A 21,505-nucleotide genomic window follows, 5' to 3' on the forward strand; every position below is an offset into this window, starting at 1 on the left:
GTATTTGTTTATGCCTTGCAAGCAAAATCTGCCAAAAATAAGGACGGAGGAACTTGCAATGCTGGCACCCTGGTTGTATAGTGGTGGTGGAGGCTCAGGATAAGGAGAAAAAGATTAAACAGCCGAAACGAGGAAGCGTATACCCATGTGTGGGTGTGAAGCGGTGCTTGTGAATTCACCTCCCGAAATAACACAGTGGATTTGACTTTATGTTACTCTGCTGTCATTTGGTGGCGATGAGAAGTCTGGCCCAATCCAGCCCTTGTTCATTTTGATAAGGGTCAGCTTGTCAGCATTGTCAGTTGACAGGCGAGTGCGCTTATCAGTTATAATTCCCCCAGCGGCACTAAAAACACGCTCCGATAACACGCTAGCGGCAGAGCAGGCCAGGACCTCCAAGGCATACAGAGCGAGTTCATTCCAAGTGTCCAGCTTGGATACCCAATAATTAAAAGGCACAGAGGAATCACGGAGGACGCTGGTACGGTCGGCAAGGTACTCCCTCACCATCTTTTGAAACTTTCCACTCCTTGTGAGAGTACCCCGCGCCTCAGGGCCTGTAAGCTGGGCGGGTGTCAGAAAACTGTCCCAGAATGTTGACAGTGTTCCCCTGCCTCTGCTGGATTGGAGTTGCATCTCTCTCGCCTGTACGCCTTGTTTGGGCAACGAACTGTGACCTCTGCCGCTAGCGTGTTCAGATGGGAATTTTTTTAAGAGTTCTGCAGCAAGGGCCTTCTGGTACTGCCCCATTTTTGTCGACCTCTCCACCTCAGGAATAAGAGAGTGAAAGTTCTCCTTGTAGCGGGGGTCTACAAGTGTCACCAACCAGTAATGACTGTCACCCAACATTTTGACAACGCGAGGGTCACGGTTAAGGCAGCGTAACATAAAGTCAGCCATGCGTGCCAGACTGGTAACGGGCAAGATTTCCGTGTCCTCACCAAGATGACGACTGACCATGCTCTCCTCCTCCTCCCCCCTGTCCTCAGGCCACCCACGCTGAACCGACGGTATGACACTTGTACAGGTACTACCGTCTACAACGCATGATAGCAGCTCCTGATCTTCCTCCTCCTCCTCCTCCTCCTCCTCCTCTCCCTCATTGTCCCCCAATGCACGTTGGGATGAGATGAGGCTGGGCTGTGTGTAATCGCTCGCTACGGCTTCTTGATCCATCTCATCATACTCTGGCTGCAATGCCTCCTCTTTAAATCTCTGCAGAGAGCGTTGCAAAAGACAGACAACTGGGATGCTGACACTAATGATGGCGTCATCGCCACTCACCATCTTGGTGGCCTCCTCAAAGTTTGTCAGGATGGAACATATGTCAAACATCCAGGTCCACTCCTGAGGTCTTATGTGTGGAGTCTGACCTGAATATCGACGGCCTTGTTGCAGCTGGTACTCCACAACTGCTCTCTTCTGCTCACAAATCCTTTGCAACATGTGGAGGGTAGAGTTCCAACGTGTGGGGACATCACACACCAGTCGGTGTGCTGGAAGCTGCAAACGCTGCTGCAACACAGCAAGGGCGGCGGAAGCTGTAGCCGACTTGCGAAAATGAGCTGACAGGCTGCGTACTTTCACGAGCAGATCTGGCAACTCGGGGTACGATTTAAGAAACCGCTGAACCACGAGGTTAAGCACATGAGCCAGGCATGGTACGTGTGTGATCTCACCTCGCCTCAGAGCCGCCACCAGGTTATGGCCATTGTCACACACGACCATGCCGGGATGCAGGTTCAGCGGTCTCAGCCACAGATCTGCCTGCTCTTTCACAGCTGTCCACAACTTGTGAGGTTTATTACCTAAGCTTATGAGTTTCAGCACAGCCTGTTGCCGCTTGGCAGAGGCAGTACTGCAATGCTTCCAGCTTGTAACTGATGTGGTGATATCTGAGATGGAGGCTGAACATGAGGAGGAGGAGGAGGAGGAGGATGTGCAGGAGCTGTACACTGTGGGGGCAACTCTAACTGACATAGGGCCCGCAATCCTTGGGGTGGGGAGGATGTGTTCCGTCCCAAGGTCCAACTGGGTCCCGGCTTCCACTATGTTTACCCAGTGTGCCGTCAGAGAGATGTACCGTCCCTGGCCACAAGCACTTGGCCACGTGTCCGTTGTCAGGTGGACTCTCCCAGTAACTGCGTTGTTGAGGGCACAGCAGATGCTTTGGGACACGTGCTTGTGTAGTGCGGGGATGGCACACCGGGCAAAATAGTGTCGGCTGGGGACCGAGTACCGAGGGACGGCCACCGCCATAAGATTGCGGAAGGATTCCGTCTCCACCAGCCTAAAAGGCAGCATTTCCAATTTAAGCAGTCGTGAAATGTGCGAATTTAGGACTGTGGCCTGTGGGGCGTTAGCTGCGAATTTCCGCTTTCGTTCAAAGGTCTGGGATATGGACAATTGAATGCTGCGGTCGGACGTGGACGTGGACGTTGATGCTGTTTCTTGAGAAACTGCCATAACAAGTGAAGACTGAGAGGAGGGGGCATCTTTACATGCAGTATGGACAGGGGATTGCCTTGCACACACAACAGGGGGTTCTATTGCGCGCACAACAGTGGAAGAAGCAGTGGTGACACCCGCTGACACTGGTCGTGGTCCCTGGATTTCGCCTCACAAAGTCGGGTGCTTTGCTGCCATGTGCCTGATCATGATGGTGGTGGTCAGGCTGGTAGTTTTGTCACCCCTGCTGATGCTGGCATGGCAGGTGGAACATATGGCCTTTTTGGGGTTATCAGCAGAGTCTTTAAAAAAATTCCAGACTCTGGAAGACCTACCGCTTGTACTGGCAACGTCCCTCGTGTTGGTGTTACGGGGAACGGTTGCCTGCCTTCTGTCTGCGGCCACCACACTGCTTCTTCCTGCCTGGTGGGGTACTCTGCCTCCCTCCCCCTGTGTGCTGCTGGCCTCACTCTGCATGTTCTCCTTCCACGTTGGGTCAGTTACTAGATCATCCACCACCTCCTCCTCTTCCACTTGCGCACCACGATCCTCCTCCTCACTTCCTGGCAATTGTGTCTCGTCATCGTCCACCTCTTGTGACAGATTGCCAACGTCGACTTCCTGTGACCGTGGCTGTTCAAATATTTGGGCATCGCAACATGGGATCTCCTCTTCCACCACTTCAAGCGTATCAGGCGAGGGGACCAAATATGGAAATGGACCAGTGAACAGCTCTTCAGAGTGTCCAAGTGTGGGATCACTTGCTGTCTGACGACACTCGGCATGGTGGGAGGAAGGAGCATCAGGGTGAGGAGGAGTATGCGGTAGAGACTCACGGCTACTAAGAGCTGACCGTGTGGAAGACAGACCGGAGGTGGTGGTGCCCAGGTAACTGGAAGCATTATCTGCTATCCAATTAATAACCTGTTCACACTGATCAGTTCTCAATACTGGTTTTGTTCTGTGCTTCCCTAGTAATTCGGTCAAGAAGTGGGAGCGAGAAGATGTGGCTGTTGGTTGTGGCACATTTTCACCTTGGCCACGGCCCCGTCCTCTGCACGAACAATCACCAGAACGTCCACTTCCACGTCCCTTGCCACGCGCCTTGCCCATTGTAAATGAAGTAAAATAGCTTACACTTGCACTATCAATGGAAAAAGGGTAATAAAGAGTAGATTAGAACAGTGGAAGAGGAAAACCATAGTTATTGTTTACTGGGGTATACCACACTTTTTTAAATAGAGATATTTGCGGCTGAACAGTGAGCGACACACTCAAACTGCTATTTTTTTAGATACCAAAGGCCCAAAACTGGATAGTACAGCGATTTGATCTGTGGAACTGCGAAACCACACTGGGATGTCGGGCTTACACAAGACTATTTTCAACAGATATATTTTTGTGTCACAACAGTCAGGAGACAATACTGTTTTTCTTTACGGAAAAAACTACCAAAAGCTGAATAATGGAGATTTTTTACCGTGGGATGGCAAAACCACAGTTATTGTTTACTGGGGTGTACCACACCTTTTTAAATAGAGATATTTGTGGCTGAACAGTGAGCGACACACTCAAACTGCTTTTTTTTTAGATACCAAAGCCCAAAACTGGATAGTACAGTGATTTGACCCGTGGAACTGCGAAACCACACTGGGATGTCGGGCGTACACAAGACTATTTTCAACAGATATATTTTTGTGTCACAACAGTCAGGAGACACTACTGTTTTACAGAAAAAACTGCCAAAAGCAGAATAATAGAGATTTTTTAACCGTGGGATGGCAAAACCACAGTTATTGTTTACTGGGGTATACCACACTTTTTTCAATAGAGATATTTGCAGCTGAACAGTGACCGACACACTCAAACTGCTTTTTTTTTATATACCAAAGGCCCAAAACTGGATAGTACAGCGATTTGATCTGTGGAACTGTGAAACCACACTGGGATGTCGGGCTTACACAAGACTATTTTCAACAGATATATTTTTGTGTCACAACAGTCAGGAGACACTACTGTTTTTCTTTACGGAAAAAACTACCAAAAGCTGAATAATGGAGATTTTTTACCGTGGGATGGCAAAACCACAGTTATTGTTTACTGGGGTGTACCACACCTTTTTAAATAGAGATATTTGTGGCTGAACAGTGAGCGACACACTCAAACTGCTTTGTTTTTAGATACCAAAGCCCAAAACTGGATAGTACAGCGATTTGACCCGTGGAACTGCGAAACCACACTGGGATGTCGGGCGTACACAAGACTATTTTCAACAGATATATTTTTGTGTCACAACAGTCAGGAGACACTACTGTTTTACAGAAAAAACTACCAAAAGCAGAATAATAGAGATTTTTTAACCGTGGGATGGCAAAACCACAGTTATTGTTTACTGGGGTATACCACACTTTTTTAAATAGAGATATTTGCAGCTGAACAGTGACCGACACACTCAAACTGCTTTTTTTTTAGATACCAAAGGCCCAAAACTGGATAGTACAGCGATTTGACCCGTGGAACTGCGAAACCACACTGGGATGTCGGGCCTACACAAGACTATTTTCAACAGATATATTTTTGTGTCACAACAGTCAGGAGACACTACTGTTTTTCTTTACGGAAAAAACTACCAAAAGCTGAATAATAGAGATTTTTTACCGTGGGATGGCAAAACCACAGTTATTGTTTACTGGGGTATACCACACTTTTTTAAATAGAGGTATTTGCGGCTGAACAGTGAGCGACACGCTCAAACTGCTTTTTTTTTAGATACCTAAGGCCCAAAACTGGATAGTACAGCGATTTGACCCATGGGACTGCGAAACCACACTGGGATGTCGGGCCTACACAAGACTATTTTCAACAGATATATTTTTGTGTCACAACAGTCAGGAGACACTACTGTTTTTCTTTACGGAAAAAACTACCAAAACCTGAATAATAGAGATTTTTTACCGTGGGATGGCAAAACCACAGTTATTGTTTACTGGGGTATACCACACTTTTTTAAATAGAGATATTTGCGGCTGAACAGTGAGCGACACGCTCAAACTGCTTTTTTTTTAGATACCAAAGGCCCAAAACTGGATAGTACAGCGATTTGACCCGTGGAACTGCGAAACCACACTGGGATGTCGGGCCTACACAAGACTATTTTCAACAGATATATTTTTGTGTCACAACAGTCAGGAGACACTACTGTTTTACTTTACGGAAAAAACTACTAAAACCTGAATAATAGAGATTTTTTACCGTGGGATGGCAAAACCACAGTTATTGTTTACTGGGGTATACCACACTTTTTTAAATAGAGATATTTGCGGCTGAACAGTGAGCGACACACTCAAACTGCTTTTTTTTTAGATACCAAAGGCCCAAAACTGGACTGTACAGCGATTTGACCCGTGGAACTGCGAAACCACACTGGGATGTCGGGCCTACACAAGACTATTTTCAACAGATATATTTTTGTGTCACAACAGTCAGGAGACACTACTGTTTTTCTTTACGGAAAAAACTACCAAAACCTGAATAATAGAGATTTTTTACCGTGGGATGGCAAAACCACAGTTATTGTTTACTGGGGTATACCACACTTTTTTAAATAGAGATATTTGCCTCTGAACAGTGAGCGACACACTCAAACTGCTTTTTATTTAGATATCAAAGGCCCAAAACTGGATAGTACAGCGATTTGACCCGTGGAACTGCGAAACCACACTGGGATGTCGGGCCTACACAAGACTATTTTCAACAGATATATTTTTGTGTCACAACAGTCAGGAGACACTACTGTTTTTCTTTACGGAAAAAACTACCAAAACCTGAATAATAGAGATTTTTTGCCGTGGGATGGCAAAACCACAGTTATTGTTTACTGGGGTATACCACACTTTTTTAAATAGAGATATTTGCGGCTGAACAGTGAGCGACACACTCAAACTGCTTTTTTTTTAGATACCAAAGGCCCAAAACTGGACTGTACAGCGATTTGACCCGTGGAACTGCGAAACCACACTGGGATGTCGGGCCTACACAAGACTATTTTCAACAGATATATTTTTGTGTCACAACAGTCAGGAGACACTACTGTTTTTCTTTACGGAAAAAACTACCAAAACCTGAATAATAGAGATTTTTTGCCGTGGGATGGCAAAACCACAGTTATTGTTTACTGGGGTATACCACACTTTTTTAAATAGAGATATTTGCGGCTGAACAGTGAGCGACACACTCAAACTGCTTTTTTTTTTAGATACCAAAGGCCCAAAACTGGACTGTACAGCGATTTGACCCGTGGAACTGCGAAACCACACTGGGATGTCGGGCCTACACAAGACTATTTTCAACAGATATATTTTTGTGTCACAACAGTCAGGAGACACTACTGTTTTTCTTTACGGAAAAAACTACCAAAACCTGAATAATAGAGATTTTTTACCGTGGGATGGCAAAACCACAGTTATTGTTTACTGGGGTATACCACACTTTTTTAAATAGAGATATTTGCGGCTGAACAGTGAGCGACACGTTCAAACTGCTTTTTTTTTAGATACCAAAGGCCCAAAACTGGATAGTACAGCGATTTGACCCGTGGAACTGCGAAACCTCACTGAGATGTTGGGCCTACACAAGACTATTTTCAACAGATATATTTTTGTGTCACAACAGTCAGGAGACACTACTGTTTTTCGTTACGGAAAAAACTACCAAAACCTGAATAATAGAGATTTTTTGCCGTGGGATGGCAAAACCACAGTTATTGTTTACTGGGGTATACCACACTTTTTTAAATAGAGATATTTGCGGCTGAACAGTGAGCGACACACTCAAACTGTTTTTTTTTTTTTAAACAAATGGCCCAAAATGGATAATACAGAGGTTTGAACCGTGGAAGTGCAAAACAACACTTCTGTTTCTCTAGCCTACAACAGACTATTTTCAACAGTTATATTTGTGTCTGAAAAATCAGAGACACGCTTTTTTTTTTGCGGGGGGACACACCAATAGGTTAATAAGACGGGTATTTGTACAGTGTGAAGTAGGAAAAAAAAGGAAGATTTAGATGAAAAAAAAAGGATTTTTCCTGGCCCCCGACACCTGGTGCTAAGTCCAGCAATTTCAGCAACAGGAGCACACAGGACTGTAATGCAGCGTTTGCTGGTATAACCACTGTGTCTCCTATACAGCCTGCCTGCCTGGTATCTGGGATGGATATTAGTCCTGAAAAGGACTGTTTGTTTGTTCTGGCAGCCTTTACAGACCCTACACTAACTATTTCGCAGTTTATATCTCTCCCTAAATCAGCAGCGCTGTCCCTACACTGTCTAATCCGGAGTGACTGTGTCCTAGATGGCGGCGCCCCGTTTTAAATACTCGAGGTGACGCTGTGCGGCCAGCCAATCACTGTAATGCCCACAACCAACATGGCTGCAGCATTACAGTGACTGGCTGGCAATCCCTGCATGTTCATTGGCTCTGTAAAGAGCGCCAAACATGCAGGGCGGAGACCCGAGCTCCCGCCCGAGTAACCCGGAAATGCTCGGTGCTTGCCGAACATCCCGAGTAGCGTGATGCTCGGGCGAGTACCGAGCAGTGTCGAGCATGTTCGCTCAACACTATTCTCTACATAACTCTTATAGCTGGGATGGTAAGAAGGAGGCCAACTTCTGCTGCTTCAAATCTGATTCTTACCTACCTATAATTCACATTAAATAACAGTCATTTGCCAACTTATTACACTGTATAGGGAAGCGGTTGCATACATCCCGTGTGTAATGCCAGTAGAACGCTTAAAACATGATGTCAAATGTTAAATGTAGATGTGCGGGCCCTATTTTTTATTTTTTGTGTAGTACATATCGGGGGTTCAGGGGGGTGGTGTCACCAACCAGGGCTCAGCACCCTTATCCTCCCATCTTTTCCATACAAGGTTTTAATTGCGAGCTACACCTGGTTTCCTTTCACTCCCCATTGAGATGTGGGTGGTTTGGCACATGGAGAGGCAGGACATATAGTGGTTAGGTACCATCCATATTAAAAGGTCACCTTGACGTGGTTGTATGGCATTCGAGCTTTTTGATAAAAAAAACGCTAAGTACCTTATGTTTTTAATGTTTGCTGCAATATTGACATTCATGTATTAAATGATCGAAGTGTGCTGACGCACTGTGTATATATATATGTATAACCCAATCATAATGTGAAGAAGAGCAGATAGTTTGTAGCATTCGAGCATCAAAGAACTTTAAGTTAAAAATGTAAAAAAAGAATATTCCAATCCATTAATAACACTGTATTGTGCACCTATATGATAACATTGCTTATGTGTTTCAAATCAATTGGAGGCCCTTGAAGGGAATCTGTCACCAGTCTTTTTCTAATGCTTCTGAGGGCAGAATGATGTTGGGACAAAGACCCTGATTCCAGCAATGTGTCATTTCCTGGGCTGCATCTTGTAATTTTGCTAAAATCCCTTTTTTATCTGCTGCAGATATAGCAGTGCTTTGAAATCTAAGTAGTGATGAGTGGTGTTGAGCCACCCCCGTAGTGTTCGGGTTCGGTTCGTCGAACACCGGGATGTTCAAGGAACTGTTCGTCGAACACCTTAGAACACCGTCGAACACCGTTAAAACCAATGGCAGGCAAATAAAAACACATAGAAACACATAGAAAACACCTTCAAAGGTGTCCAAAAGCTGACAAACTGCTCAGAAGACACTCTCTTTAAAAAAGCCGGCCGGCAATTCAGCAGCGGCATACACCGGTACCCGACAATTTAGACAAGAAGGAATAGAGCATCACACATAGATTAGATAGATAGAAACATGTCAGTCACATATATAAGAAGTATAGTGACAGTGTTGGTTATTGTACTTGTCATTTAGTGTTAAAGGATTTATTAAAAAAAATATTAGTGTTTTCATGCACCGTCTCTTTAAAAAAGCTGGCCGGCAATTCAGCATCGGTACCCGACAATTTATAACAGAAAGAATAGAGCATCACACATAGATTAGATAGATAGAAACATGTCAGTCACATTTATAATAAGTACAGTGATAGTGTTGATTACTGTACTTGTCATTTAGTGTTAAAATAAAGGATTTATTAAAAAAAAAATTGCCGTGGGGTTCCCCATAATTTTAGTCTCTAGCGGAGGTTAAGCAGACGGCTGGGGCAGATGTTTGAAGCCTGGGAAGGAGGTAATACCCACGGAGCTTCCCAGGCTACTAATATCAGCCCCCAGCTGAATACCTAGCCTTTACTAGCTATTAAAATGAGGGACCCCCCAAAAAATGACGTGGGGTCCCCCCTATTTTAATAGCTAGCAAAGGCTAGGCAGACAGCTGGGGGCTGATATTAATAGCCCAGGAAGGGTGCCATGAATATTGGCCCCCTCCCAGGCTAGAAACACCAGCCGTCCGCCACCCCAGAAATGGCGCATCCATAGGATGCGCCAATTCTGGCACTTAGCCTCGCTCTTCCCACTGCCCTGTAGCGGTGGCAGTGGGGTAATAGGGTTGGGGTTGATGTCAGCTTATAATGCCAGCTGACATCAAGCCCAGGTAAGTAATGGAGAGGCGTCTATAAGACACCCCCATTACTAACCCCATAGTCAAAGTTACAAAAAAACACAAACACCCAGAATAAAGTCCTTTAATTGAAATAAACACACAATTCTTTATTGTTCTAAATTAAACCATACTTACCATCACGCCCATTCCAGCTGAAGCCAACAATCTCCTGCAATAAAAGTAAAATAATAAAGCTACATCATACTTACCTTTCCATGGTTCCCACGACAGCTTCAGCTCTGCTATATTCACATGACAGGCTGGACCGCAGCAGAACGCTGCCATCCAGCTTGCCATGCGGCAGACACTGAGAAGCGCAGGCATGCTTGCGCTCCTCATTGTCTTCCTGTGATGGCATAAAGATGAGCCGAGTTCATGTCCAATGAACTCAGCTCACCTCATGCACATCACTGACAGCGTGGGAAAATTCTCCTGCGCATGCGGTGAGTGCAGGAGAATTTTCCCACGCTGGCAGCGCTCAGCTGTGATCCAGCCTGTCATCTCAATGCCATCCCAGCGTGGGAGAATTCTCCTGCTCAAGCGCTGAGCGCTGAGAATTTTCCCACGCTGTCAGTTACGTGCATGAGGTGAGCTGAGTTCATTGGACATGAGCTCACCTCATGCACGTTACTGACAGCGTGGGAAAATTCTCCTGCACTCACCGCATGCGCAGGAGAATTTTCCCACGCTGTCAGTGACGTGCATGAGGTGAGCTGAGTTCATTGGACATGAACTCGGCTCATCTGGATGCCGTCACAGCCAGACACTGAGGAGCGCAAGCATGCCTGCGCTTCTCAGTCTCTGCGGCATGGCAAGCTGGATGGCACCGTTCTGCTGCGGTCCAGCCTGTCATGTGAATGTAGCAGAGCTGAAGCTGTCGTGGGAACCATGGAAAGGTAAGTATGATGTTGCTTTATTATTTTACTTTTATTGCAGGAGATCGTTGGCTTCAGCTGGAATGGGCGTGATGGTAAGTATGGTTTAATTTAGAACAATAAAGAATTGTGTGTTTATTTCAATTTAAGGACTTTATTCTGGGTGTTTGTGTTTTTTTGTAACTTTGACTATGGGGTTAGTAATGGGGGTGTCTTATAGACGCCTCTCCATTACTAACCTGGGCTTGATGTCAGCTGGCATTATAAGCTGACATCAAACCCAACCCTATTACCCCACTGCCACCGCTACAGGGCAGTGGGAAGAGCGAGGCTAAGTGCCAGAATTGGCGCATCCTATGGATGCGCCATTTCTGGGGCGGCTGATGGCTGGTGTTTCTAGCCTGGGAGGGGGCCAATATTCATGGCACCCTTCCTGGGCTATTAATATCAGCCCCCAGCTGTCTGCCTAGCCTTTGCTAGCTATTAAAATAGGGGGGACCTCACGTCATTTTTTTGGGGGTCCCCCATTTTAATAGCTAGTAAAGGCTAGGTATTCAGCTGGGGGCTGATATTAGTAGCCTGGGAAGCTCCGTGGCTATTACCCCCTTCCCAGGCTTCAAACATCTGCCCCAGCCGTCTGCTTAACCTCCGCTAGAGACTAAAATTATGGGGAACCCCACGCCAATTTTTTTTTTAATAAATCCTTTATTTTAACACTAAATGACAAGTACAGTAATCAACACTATCACTGTACTTCTTTTATATGTGACTGACACGTTTCTATCTATCTAATCTATGTGTGATGCTCTATTCTTTCTGTTATAAATTGTCGGGTACCAATTCTGAATTGCCGGCCGGCTTTTTTAAAGAGACGGTGCATGAAAACACTAATATTTTTTTTTCTAAATCCTTTACACTAAATGACAAGTACAGTAACCAACACTGTCACTGTACTTCTTATATATGTGACTGACATGTTTCTATCTATCTAATTTATGTGTGATACTCTATTCTTTCTGTTCTATATTGTCGGGTACTGGTGTATGCCGCTGCTGAATTGCCAGCTTTTCATGTTTCACTGTGAGCACTGTTCCCATCGATTTGGGCAATCACTGTAATGCCACAACCACCATGGCTGTGGCATTACAGTGAGTGGCAGACAATCCCTGCATGATTGGTGCTCTAAATAGCGCCAGACATGCAGGACACGCTTTTGGTGCACGAACAGTTATCGAACATAACCTCGAACAGCCGAATTTTTTGCAAATCGTTCGCGTTCGTCGAACGACTCGAACACCGCCCAAAACAGCTCGAATTTGAGATTGGCGAACAGTTCTAGTCGAACACCGCTCATCTCTAGTGATGAGCGAGTATGTTTTGTTAACCCTTTCGCCGAGTATACTCAGGCAAGCATCCTGCTTCTTACACATTCCTCACATGTATTAAAACTGTCAAAATGTCTCAAATCATGCACACGAGAGTGATTGAAACATATCACCGAGCACGCTGTAAATACTCAGTGCTCGTACGAGCATACTCGGCGAAAGGGTTAACAGAACTTATTCGCTCATCACTAATGCTAAGTTTTACATAACCCCACCCACATCACTGATTGGCAGCTTTCTTCTTATGCATAGTGTACACAATAATCTGCCAATCAGTGTTGGGGCAGGGTTGGACTACCTGGCAGCAGGTTTACTAGTCTTTAGTGATAATCTCCTGCTGATAAAACAATTATGTTATCAAAACTACATCAAACAGCAGGCATGTGTAAGTGACACATCTCTGGAATCATGGTCTCGATCTTTACATTATGCTGTTCTCACAATATGTACCAAAATCATTATGACAGATTCCCTTTAATCATGCATATAATTAAAGGGTTTTCCATGTCATATCAAAAGTCTTGCAGTCACTAAATGTGTCTGTAGACTGCTGAGTTGTGACAGTGTGTGATGCGCACACTGTTACCATTCACTAGTATGCTCCATGCGAGTGGGGGTCATGTGACTGCATTTACGTGATTTGCATAATTACGGTAATGTACCGACTAGTCTCATGTGGCTTCTCTCTATTCAATAGAATAGAGTGAAGCTGAATGACACTAGTCAGTACAGAGCTGCAAGTAGAGAATTGCATACATGTGGTCATGTGACCACCAACACGGGAATATTGGGGGTAGTGTTAGTGTGCGTATCACACACTGTCACGATTCACCAGTTTTCAGTTACATAGAGTGACTGGTCACTTTTCTTCATAGGCCATGGCCCCACTATCAGTATTTGGTCAGTATTTTTTCTCAGGAGTGGGATCCAAAACCAGGAGTGGATAATAAATGCAGAACTGGTGCACTTGTTTCTATTGTACCTTTTCTCTGATTGTTCCTCACTTGGTTTTGGCTCCCACTTCTGAGAAAAAACACTGACCGAATACTGATCAAATACTGATAGTAGGGCCGTGGCCTCAGACTAGACAGCATCTTTAAGGGCCTCTGGTAGGCTTGATAAACTGAGTGCATTTTTGAATTTTTAGAATATTATACTGGAACAATAACTCACCCTGAATCGGCCAGAATTCTCGCATTTTTATGCTCCCGACCAACTAGAAATCCTCCGAAACGATAGCAGGACACAACAGTAGCCGTGAACTAATATAACAACCTTCTCTTTTTTCATGATATAATAGAGTCTAAGTGATCACCATTTTTCTATGTTAACATGAAGTGATATATGTTTGTGTATTACTGATAGGCGTGAGCGAACATTTCAATGTTCGGTTCGGAAAATTTTGGCGAACAAATTGATATTCGCCAAATTTATTTGCCGAATGTTCATTGAACATTTCCGAATCCCATAGGAATCAATGGGGGGACCAAAAAAATGCATATACAACACCTAGAAACGGGACCAAAAGCTGCCAAAACACATCAAATTAGGTGTAGACACCAGGGAAGTGCCATCAATTGACCCAGAGTACAAGTACTATAATTATTATTACTGTGACATTTATTCAGATAACAGGCAGGCAGTGTATATAGGCAGGCAGGCAGTGTATATAGCAGACTGCAGTGCATATATTACAAGAGGCTTCATTCCAGTTCTGTTTGCTGCTTCAATTACGCATTTCTAGACATAGGCCCAGGTCTCAGGGGACAGAAATAATTTTTTTTTGGATCTTAATCCTCATTATTTGCTTAAAAAACAATCCAGAGGACACCTTTTATCTACATCATTTTATTGTTGGCAGTGCAGTATACAGCCAGGACCTTTCCATATTACAATGCTAAAAATCCAGCTATTTAAAACTGTGGTTTGTCCGTCACACGGATCACATATACGTTTTCAGAAAATACTGCCATTTCTGGCCTCCATTAAAAAATTGTTTCAGTGTGTAGGTGAAGTTTTTGTCATCGGTTTGCTGTTCAAAATAGTTACCTACAGGCCAGGTATTTAAAACTGTGTTTCCTCCGTCACACAGATCACATATAACTTCGCTCCAAATTCAGCCATTTGTAGTGAGCGTGGAAGATATTGTCCTCCATTTAAAATAGGCAAGGCGTGCTGCAAGGGATGGGGAACTGGACGTGAAGGAGATGGTGATTGTGCATGCAGAGTCCGAGGCCGTGGGCAAGCTGAAATTGTGCCACAACAAACACCCATATCTTCTAGCCCGAACTTCCTGTCCCAATTCCTAGTGGACCTCAGCACACCACTATTGAACCCAGAGCAGTGTCAAAAGCTTGTTGGTTGGATAGCGGATAATGCTTCCAGTCACTTTGCCGCCAACACCACCACCCTGTCTTCCACACTGTCAAGTCTCAGTAGCCATGAGTCTGGACTGAATATTCCTCACCCTGATCCTCCTTCCTCCCACCATGCCGACGGTCGGAAAGTGTCACAAGAGGTGGACGATGATGAGACACATTTGCCAGAAAGTTAGGAGGAGGACCAGGGTGCGGAAGTGGAAGATAAGGTGGTGGATGATATAGTAACTGACTCAACCTGGCAGGAGGACATGCAGAGGGAGGACAGCAGTACACAGGAGGAGGGAGGCAGAGCACCCCAACAGGCAGGAAAAAGCAGTGTGGTGGCCGCAGAGAGAAGGCAGGCAACCGTTCCCCGTAACACCAGCACGAAGGAAGTTGCCACTACAACTGTTAGGTCTTCCCGAGTCTGGTTGTTTTTAAAGACTCTGCCGATAACCCCAAAAAGGCCATTTGCACCACCTGCCAGGTCAGCATCAGCAGGGGTAGCAAAACAGGTTGACCACCACCAGCATGATCAGGCACATGGCAGCAAAGGACCCAACTTTGTGGGCCGAACCCCAGGGTCCAGGAAAAGTGGCACCACTGCTTCGTCCTCTGTTGTGCATAAAAGCCAATCCCCTGTCGATGGTGCATGCGAAGATGCCTCCTGCCCTGCACCTTTTGTTGCACACTCTCAAGTAGCAGCATCAGGAAGCACGTCCTTGACCTAGTGCAGCATTCAGTTGTCCATACCCCAGTCCTTGGAACGGCCCACAGGCCACAGTACTAAGTTCCTACATTTCGCGACTGCTTGCGCTCGAAATGTTGCCTTTTAGGCTCATGGAGACTGAAGCATTCTGCAACCTCATGGCAGCGGCCGTCCCTCAGTACTCAGTCCCCAGCCGCCACTATTTCTCATGGTGTGCCGTCCCCGCATTACACAAGCACGTGTCCCAAAACATTAGCCGTGCCCTCAACAATGCAGTTACCGGGAAAGTCCACCTAACCATGGACACGTGGACAAGTGCTTGTGGGCAGGGACGGTACATCTCGCTGATGGCACACTGGGTTAACATAGAGGAAGCCAGGACCCAGTCAGACCTTGGGACGGATCACATCCTCCCGACGCCAAGGATTGCGGGCCCTAGGTCAATCAGGGTTCCTCCACAGTCTACAGCTTCTGCACCTCATCCTCCTCAGCCTCCTCCTCCTCTTCAGCCTCCATCTCCGAAATGACCACATTAGTCACAAGCTGGAATCACTGCAGCACTGCCTCAGCCAAGCGGCAATAGGCTGTGCTGAAGCTAATATGCTTAGGTGACAAACCACACAATGCTGAAGAGCTGTGGACAGCTCTGAAAGAGCAGGCAGATCTGTGGCTGATACTGTTGAACCTACATCCTGGCATGGTCATGTGTGACAAAGGCTGGAACCTGGTGGCAGCTCTGAAGCAAGGCGAGCTCACACATGTACCATGCTTGGCTCATGTGCTTAACCTCGTGGTTCAGCGGTTTCTCAAATCCTACCCAGAACTTCTGGATCTGCTTGGTAAAGTACGCTGCCTGTGTGCCCATTTTAGAAAGTCATCTACAGCTTCCACTGCCCTTGCCATGTTTCAGCAACGTTTGCAGCTTCCGGCTTACAGACTGGTGTGTGATGTCCCCACGCGTTGGAACTCTACACTACAGATGTTGGGAAGGATTTGGGAGCAGAAGAGGGCAGTTGTTGAGTACCAGCATCAACAAGGCCATCGGTATTCAGTGCAGACTTCACACATAAGACCTCAGGAGTGGACATGGATGTAAGACATATGTACCATCCTCCAAAACTTTGAGGACTCCACCAAGATGGTGAGTGGCGAGGGCACCATAATTAGCATCACCATGCTGCTTCTCTGTCTTCTGAAACGCTCTCTGCTCACAATCAAAGAGGATGCATTGCAGGTGGAGTATGATGAGATGGAGCAAGGAACCATACAGGGTGATTACACACAGCCAAGCCTCATCTCATCACAACATGGATTGGGCGACAATGAAAAAGAGGAGGAAGAACAGGAGCTAGTTTCCTGCGCTATAGACAGTACTACCTGCACAACTGTCATACCGTCTATTCAGCGTGGATGGCCTGAGGACAGGGAGGAGGAGGAGGAGGAGAAGAGCATGGTCAGTTGTCCTCTTGGTGAGGACATGGAAGTCTTGCCTGTTAGCACTCTGGCACGCATGGCTGAGTTTATGTTACACTGCCTTTCCCATGACCCTCTCGTTCTGAATATTTTGGGTGACAGTCATTACTGGTTGGTGACACTTCTAGACCCTCGCTACAAGGAGAACACTTTATATCTCTTATTCCTGAGACGGACAAGTCTACAACAATGGAGCAGTGCCAGAAAGCCCTTGTTGCGGAACTATTAAAAAAATTCCCATCTGAAAACACTGGCGGCAGAGGTCACAGTTCGTTGGACAACCAGGGACTACAGGCGAGAGAGACACAACTCCAATCTAGCAGAGGCAGGGGAACACTGTCAAATTTCTGGGAGAATTTTCTCAGACCCTCCCATAGCACAGGCCCTGAGGCACAGAGTACTCTCACAAGGAGTGAAAAGTTTGGGAAGTACCTTGCCGGCCGTACCAACATCTTCCGTGATTCCTCTGTGCCTTATAATTATTGGGTATCCTAGCTGGATAAGTGGAATGAACTGGCTCTTTACGACTTGGAGGTTCTGGTCTGCCCTGCCACTAGCGTTTTATCAGAGCGGGATTTTAGTGCCGCTAGTAGAATTATAACTGTCTGTCAACTGAAAATGCTGACAGGCTGACTCTTATAAAAATTAACAAGGGCTGTATTGGGCCAGACTTCTCAACACCACTGAATGATTGCAGCGTAACATAAACTCAAATCCAGTGTCTTTTTTTGGGAGGTATATTCCCATGCACCTTTTCACACCCACACATGGGTATAAGCTTCCTGATTTTGGCTATTTGCTCTTGTCCTCCTCCTTCTCCTCATCCTCATCCTCCACCACCATATCACCAGGGTGACCGTGGTCCGTGATGCAACACCCACATAATTTTTTTAAAGGGTGTTTATGATGTCCGTAAAAAAAAATTTTTAGACAGTATGTTCATGTATACCCCACAGGGGTAAATATTTGTCAGCCCATATACTTAGTGCATGGACATTACAAGTATAAGAAACCCGCTCCTTTCTAAAGGGAACATTTTTTATGAGGCTCTCCTCCACGTCTCTTCCAAGGGGCATTGGAGTGCCTCCCAATTTTTGGCAGCCCTTGCATTCACTGCATAGGCCAACAGTATGGGAGACCCACTTCCTATTAATGGAAACATTTTTTCATGAGGCCCTCTATGTCTCCTCCAAGGGGCATTGGAGTGCCTCCCAATTTTTAGCAGCCCTTGCATTCACTGCATAGGCCAACACTATGGGTAACCCACTTCCTAATAATGGGAAAAAAAAATTCATGAGGCCCTCTACATCTCTTCCAAGGGGCATTGGAGTGCCTCCCAATTTTTGGCAACCTTTGCATTCACTGTATAGTCAAACACAATGGGAGACCCACTTCCTAATAATGGGAACATTGTTTTCAGGAGGCCATCTGACCTTCACGTCTCTTCCAAGGGGCATTGGAGTGCCTCCCAATTTTTGGCAGCTGTTGCATTCACTGCATAGGCCAACACTATGGGTAACCCACTTCCTAATAATGGGAAAAAAAATCATGAGGCCCTCTACATCTCTTCCAAGGGGCATTGGAGTGCCTCCCAATTTTTGGCAACCCTTGCATTCACTGCATAGTCAAACACAATGGGAGACCCACTTCCTAATAATGGGAACATTGTTTTCAGGAGGCCATCTGACCTTCACGTCTCTTCCAAGGGGCATTGGAGTGCCTCCCAATTTTTGGCAGCTGTTGCATTCACTGCATAGGCTAACACTATGGGAGACCCACTTCCTAATAATGGGAAAAAAATTCATGAGGCCCTCTACGTCTCCTCCAAGGGGCATTGGAGTGCCTCCCAATTTTTAGCAGCCCTTGCATTCACTGCATAGGCCAACACTATGGGTAACCCACTTCCTATTAATGGGAAAAAAAGTTCATGAGGCCCTCTACATCTATTCCAAGGGGCATTGGAGTGCCTCCCAATTTTGGCAACCCTTGCATTCACTGCATAGTCAAACACAATGGGAGACCCACTTCCAAATAATGGGAACATTGTTTTCAGGAGGCCATCTGACCTTCACGTCTCTTCCAAGGGGCAATGGAGTGCCTCCAAATTTTTGGCAACCCTTGCATTCACTGCATAGGCAAACAGAATGGAAGACCCACTTCCTAATAATGGGAACATTGTTTTCAGAAGGCCCTCTGACCTCCACGTCTCTTCCAAGGGACATTGGAGTGCCTCCAAATTTTTGGCAACCCTTGCATTCACTGCATAGGAAAACACAATGGGAGACGCACTTCCTAATAATGGAAACATTTTATTTCAGGAGACCCTCCTCTAAGTCTCTTCAAAGGGGTATTGGGGTGCGTCCAAATTTTCAAAGGGGTATTGGGGTGCGTCCAAATTTTGGGCAGCCCTGCCACTCACTGCATATGGAATAAAAGTATAGGAGACTCACTCTTTAGTAATGGGAACAACAAAGCATAGCTGGCTGATGGCTCTCTAAGAATAGTGAGGGCCGACTGCTGGCCCTTTAAGAATAGTAAAGACCGCCTGATGGCCCTATAAAAATAGGCTTTGTGACTTTCAGAGTCCCTCCTTCATAAATGAAACAGGATGTGTCTGATCATGTCTCACACACCACATGGCCAGATAAGATTGTAAAATGTTAAAATGACATTTCCTGGTGAATGCATTTGTCACGGTTGAAAGCAATACAAAAGTGCAAAAACGCATCAAAAACGCTACGTGTGAACATAGCCTATGATGTGGAGGAGTATTTTTGTTTTTGGTTATTTATTTTGCCTTATATACAAGTCATTATCCTGGAAAGAATGTTCCTTAACATATTTCACAGGAAAATCCATTTTGGTTTAATTTTTGTATGTTATATTGTGAGTCCGTAAAAGTGTCATATTACCTCTGACAACATTGTTGACTGCAATGACCTGGGAGTCAGAAATGCTTCTAGGGGTCTTCCCCATGCTGTTCCCATGTCATTTGAGCACTGTTCCCATCGATTTGGGCAATTTGTAGGCCCTCTGCCGACCGCCGGGGGTAGCCGCTGGAAAAATGCTCGAGTTTCCCATAGACTTACATTGGGCTCGTTGCTCGGGTAGAGAACCCTAGTATTACAATGTGCTCGACCCGAGCATCGAGCACCCGAGCATTTTAGTGCTCGCCCATCACTAATGGAGGCCCAATCAGGATTCCCCACATTTAAAAAAATAGTGGCAGACGCCAGCAATGTGGCATCAATTTCATTTCTGTAGAAATAGTGTAAATAAGACCCACACCTCTTCCAGTACAGCCAACCCAGGAGATGGAGACCTAACTAGGAGTGTTCACATTGCCCTAAATGAGGTCCTAACACCACCGATGTGGCATCAATATCATCAGACTACAAGTAGTTTAACGCAGACCAATACCTGTCCCACTACAGCCAACCCAGGAGATGCAGACTCCATCGGAAGTGTTTACATTTTAAAAAATAGGGCCTAAGACCACCATTTTGTGGCCAACAGATTGGAGATGGTGGAGTTCAACCTCATAGCTTTGTCATGTGTAGGATGAAACAATCTTTTTCGTAACCACAACAGCGGGATTGAGGGCTGGCTGCAGTGCTGAGAGAGGGCAGAGTATGGTGAAACAGACAAACCAATAGACCGTGAGTGAGGTACAGGTGGAGATGTTATGGTGGATTGAGAAACATGTGGTGTGATCAGAGAAACAAACATAGCAGGCACGTCCGCTTCACTTACAGCTGACGGGCTGTCACTCAGCCTAACTGCAGCGGGTATACAGCTGGTTCTGTTGGACACCTGTGTGACACAACTTGGCACGGTAACAGAGGAGGAAGAAGCAGCAGAGGTGTTTGATGGGGCGGCTGATGGTTGTTTATTGAAAATCAATTTAGAGTTTTTATCATGTTTGTGTACATGTTTGGGGAGAATAATATCTGCACCAAATGCTCAATTTCACTACAGTATAACTATAGAAATGCATGGAGACCAAAACCTCTTCCACTACAGTCAACCCAATGAATGGAGACCCATTCAGGATTCCCCACATTTCCAAAAATTAGCGGTTGACGCCAGCAAAGTATGATCAGTACTTCCAGGACAGACAATCCAAGAGATGGAGACTTAACCAGGAGTGTTAACATTGCCCTAAATGAGGCCTAGCAAACACCACCGAAGTGGCATCAATTTCACTAGAGAATAAGTATTTCAAAGGAGGCCAAAACCAGTTCCTCTACAGCCAACCCAATAGATGGAGATCCAATCATGATTCTCCACATTTCAAAAAAATAGTGGCATACTCTAGCAATGTCTAATCAATTTCACTACAGTAGAAATCGTGTAAATAAAACCCACACCTGTTCCAGTACAGCCAACCCAGGAGATGGAGACCTAACCAGGAGTGTTCAAATTGTCCTAAATGAGGGCCTAACACCACCGAAGTGGCATCAATTTTACTAGAGTATAAGTATTGCAAAGGAGGCCAAAACCAGTTCCACTACAGCAAACCCAATAGATGGAGACCCAATCAGGATTCCCCAAATTTTAAAAAATTAGTGGCAGATGCCAGCAAAGTTTAATCAATTTCACTACTGTACAAACAGTGTAAATAAGACCCACACCTCTTCCAGTACAGCCAACCCAGGAGATGGAGACCTAACCAGGAGTG

The sequence above is a fragment of the Phyllobates terribilis genome, unplaced genomic scaffold (genome assembly GCF_046119375.1).
Source record: "Phyllobates terribilis strain yellow unplaced genomic scaffold, ASM4611937v1 Scaffold_1__5_contigs__length_1240528914, whole genome shotgun sequence".
NCBI classification, from domain to species: domain Eukaryota; kingdom Metazoa; phylum Chordata; class Amphibia; order Anura; family Dendrobatidae; genus Phyllobates; species Phyllobates terribilis.